A 4552-nucleotide genomic window follows, 5' to 3' on the forward strand; every position below is an offset into this window, starting at 1 on the left:
TGATTTGGACAATAAAGATTAAATATCATACATCAATGCAATATTCTATTGTTTATTAAGTTATCAAGATTTAAATATGTTAAACATACCTTCTCCTATCTAGCTGGCAAAAGAGGTGGGTAATAAATACTGACATAGCCCACGAATTTTCATTAAGTACAATTAATAAGTGAGAAGTAAAGCCGATATCTTTTATTTATATACGATCATAGCAAAAGGGAATGATCCAAAGACTATGATAGTTAGCTTTCCTTTGGTCTCACTGTCATATGGCCTCAATTTGTGAAATAAACACGCAGGAGAGTAAGAAACAACATACTTAAGACAGAAAAAATAAAATGTTATCCAAAGTATTAACAAATGAAACAAAAGCCTACTTATTCAGTTTTTCATTAGGAACAACTTGCAACTCGTAAAATATTTGCACTAGTTTCTTTCAGAAAATCCGCAGCTCCACTTCGAATCCCCGTTTATTTATAGGTGACAATCTGAGAAAGCATGATGTTCAATAATGACTTCTGGTTTATACTTTAGTGCAGTTGCATCAGCAGTACTAGAATAAGCCAAATGCATTTCTGGTTGATCATGGTCAATAGTAGCACAAGCACAAAAAGCAGTACATTATTATCATTTTTAAGTTTTTGTCATTTAAGATAAATTTGAATACCAAATCAGTTAAGTCACATTATTATATGTTTCAGAAATGCCAGCCATGAGGGACTTTCCTGGCTGTCCAGTGGTTAAGACTCTGCGCTTCCACTGCAGGGGCACCAGTTCGAACCCTGGTCGGGGAACTAAGATCCCACATGCCGCCCATTGAGGCTAAAAAAAAAAAAAAAATGACAGCCATGAAATCAGTTGTTGGATGAATATGAATAGGGTTTTTTTCTTTTGAGAATTAAAACCAGTGTAGGTATATATTTCATTTGAACATATTGACCTGAAACAAATAGACAGCCAGATATTTCTTCAACAAAGATGGGTTTATTTAGAATCAATAGAGAATTGCGATTCAGGGTTTGTACAAGTGCCCACACAGCAAGGGAAGGAGGACACTTTTATAGATGGAAAAAGGAAGTTGGGAGGGCTCTGGTAAACAAACAGCCCATGGTGTTTCGTTGGTTGAGTGCTTGCCAGGAAAGAAGGTGAATTTTTCTTTTCCCTGTTGGGCTCTGCTGTCCTCCCAGGGTGTGAGAGCTTCCTCTCTGGTCTCCCAACTTTATTGAGATTTCTGTTTATTAATTTTTTGCCAACATCACACTAATACTTTTCACTTTCAGAACTTAAGTGAAATGAATGGCTATACTCATTTCCTCTGTTGTTTTCTCTTGCTATCACTGGTTTGCTTTTACCTCTTTTATTTACTTAGCTGATAAAGATCAGAGTTACCTGGTTGTCGATGTGTCCATTCCTAAGAGCTGGGTCCAACCTCTAGATCTGGAACACGAATAGTGTGCGGACAGGGATGTGCATTCAGTGGCACTGCCATCTGGTAGTAAGGAAGCTGCAGGATTTAATTTTATGCATGTCACTGAAAATTCTCTGAAAGAAAAAATATTCTTGAGGTAAAACAGCATTATTAATTGGAAAAAAAAAACTGCATAAGAAAGGAAGATCTGCCCACACTTTTCCATTCCTGTACCTGGTGAATGTGTCTTAATGCAGCTCTCAGGACTTTGGTTAGTTGATTCAGAAGAGCAAGAAGTCCCAAAAAGATACTGCACATTAACTGATCTTCCATATGAACAAATTCCATTTAGCAAAGCATAAGGTTTGGATTCTGGGTGGTCAAAGCAGACAAACGCAGACTTCGGCTTTTCTTCTCTGTCTTTGAATATAGTCACTTTGGTTAATGGCCCAGCTTATAAGAAACTGAAGAAGCAGCTCATATAGAAATTCCCAAGCTGGTTTCCAGAGTGGCTGTATCATTTCACAATCTTCCCAACAGCAACACAGAAGTAACCCAGTTTCTTGGTAAGTTGTGTGTGTGTGTGTGTGTGTGTGTGTGTGTGTGTGTGTGTGTGTGAGGTTTAAAAAATAAAAAAAATAGAATGATGTATGAAATAGGGAGAGCTATTGATCAGGGGGCGAATCTGTGGGACTGCTGGGGGAAAAGCCATCCAGATGAGCTCGTAGAAATGGACTTTAAGTTAATAATCCCTGGAGAAGCCATTCAGGTCAGATTGACATAGAAGACAGGAAACATGAGCGACTTCGCGGAAAGCGACAGAACAATGAGAAAATAGAGAATGTGAACTAACTGACGTTCTTTTAGTGAGTTAGTGGCCACGAACAGGTGAGCATCTGACCAGAGAGATTTAAAGACGTGGGTCAACCCTGCACTGGGCATTACCTTCACAATAGGGCCTCCATCTTGTGGGCGTGAGATAATAATAACAGCCAAAACTATTCAGCACATTTTATCACTATTTTGCAGGTGAGGGAAACTGCAGCCCCGAGAGGACATATAACTTGCTCATGGCCACACAGATAGGAAGTGTTTCAAACCCAGGCATTCTGGCTACAGGGTCCATACCCCTAACCATCACCCAATATCATCTTAGTTCAGGATGCTACAACCGAATGCCATCAACTGGGAGGCTTAAAAACCACAGAAATTTCTTTCTCACAGTTCTGGAGGTTGAGAAGTCCAAGAACAAGGTATTGGCAGATTCAGGTCTGGTAGGACCCAGTTCCTGGTTCATAGATGGTGGTCCTGTGTCCTCACATGGTGGAAGGGGCAGGTGGCTCTCTGGGGTCTCCTTTATGAGGGCAGGAATCGCATTCAGGAGGGCTTCACCCTGAGGATCTAATCACCTCTCAAGGGCTTCACCTGCTAACACCATCACACGGGAGATGTGATTTCAATATATGAATTTGTTGGGGGGTGGGTGGAACCAACTGTTCAGTTTGTGACACCAACTAACAGACATTTCAGAAGTTCCTGTTGGTGAAGTCAATGAACTTTGGCAGAGTTGGGTCAGAACAGAATAAAGGATTTGCAAGTGAAATCATCAAGAGGAGGGCTTGTTACTATTTTTCTTTTGAGGAAGTGGGGAACTTCAGGCAATGTGGGAGCATACTGCCAGTTCAAAGGGGCCTCTGCAGCCCGGCAAACCACGATCCTAAACTTCTAACAGCAGAAAGCAGAAGGGTAGTTTGAACCACATGAAATCACTGTTGCTGCAGGTCCAAAACAGGTAGTGATGAGCAACTTCCTATGGCACGACCCTTTCCATCCATTCTGGGCACAGCAGGCTGTGAGGAATCATTACTCTCTCAGATCCTCTCTTGGTTTGAGCTGCATGAACTGTCTGAAGAGCTGAACACCAATCCAAGTCCAGAGCTGGAGGAGCATCTCACCTGGGCTGGGATATGGCCCCAAAAGATGGTTAACGTTCAGGCTGCTTCCGCTCAAGCAGCCATTTCCTTTCTCAAACGCTGACTCAGACAGGCTTGCTAAAGACCAATGCAAGTCTCCGATGGGGACAGGGACAGAAACATTGTTTTTACCACCAAGTGCTTTTTTGGGGGGCGGGGGGAGGGGTACAGTATCATCCTTCTTTTGGTATACAGTACCAAGAGAAAATAGTTTTCAAAGCAGGGCCTGGTTTTTCTCTTTTGCTTACTTATTTTTTGATGTCATCTTTGCTGCTTTTGAGGAAATGCCATCAGTGACTGTACATTGCTATTTCCAACTCTTTGTTAATGTCATTTCACACCTGGGAGAGGGGCCAGACCGGGAAGTCCTGAGGCCTGAATCAGAGCCAGGAGCCACCCCTTGCCTTTCTGGGGCCTTGGTGCTCTTACGATGCCTTCGCCATGCCGAGGATGTACATCTGCCGGGCCCAGCTGGGCATGATCCAGGAGTAAGTGCCCAGGTGCTGTGTTCCCCATCCCATCCTCAGCACAGTGCCCCAGACAGACCAGATTTGTCCAGCCGAACCATATTAGCTCTGTGGACCTAACGATGAATTATGGAGTCAGGATCATTACATTACTAAATTGTCTCCCCTTTTGGTTAATTATTGTCATCCCATCATAGTCTTGCAGAGGACTTTCATATGTCTTTGACTCTCAGAATAACTTTGTGAAGGTGATAGAGCAGGTATGATTACCTGAACTTTTAGGTGAGAAATAGAGTTTCAGAGAAGTGGAAAGCAAAGCAGAAACTACGCTCTACTCTTCTTACTTATTACAGCCAGAAAACCAAGTCCAGTTGAATATTATTTTAAAAGATGATCAGATTCCCAGTTAGAAACAAATATTTGAACTATGTCTATTTTTTTTATACTGGCCCTTTGACCATATAATTTTGAATTGATTGGAACTTTTCACCCTTGTAATCAATTCCATTAATCACAAATTGGTAAATTAGTAAATAGGTCCTATTACCAGTGACTAATACTTAATCAATGTACCCTGTGGCCAGGTAACATTATTCTATAACAGAGTTAAAGAAGTTAATTAAGCCTTGTTTAATCAACCACCTTTATGAGCATGAAAATGTAAAACTCTTAAAGTTCTATGTCCTGAATTTACTCTTTTACCT

At 41.3% G+C, this 4552-nt stretch overlaps 1 pseudogene; it reads right to left on the bottom strand.

Moving 5' to 3' along the window:
• Positions 1-1260: 1260 nt before the first annotated feature.
• Positions 1261-1889, bottom strand: LOC112064613 (splicing regulator RBM11-like; annotated as a pseudogene).
• Between the last annotated feature and the right edge of the window lie 2663 nt (positions 1890-4552).

Source organism: Physeter macrocephalus, chromosome 10 (assembly GCF_002837175.3).
Source record: "Physeter macrocephalus isolate SW-GA chromosome 10, ASM283717v5, whole genome shotgun sequence".
Classification (NCBI taxonomy): Eukaryota; Metazoa; Chordata; class Mammalia; order Artiodactyla; family Physeteridae; genus Physeter; species Physeter macrocephalus.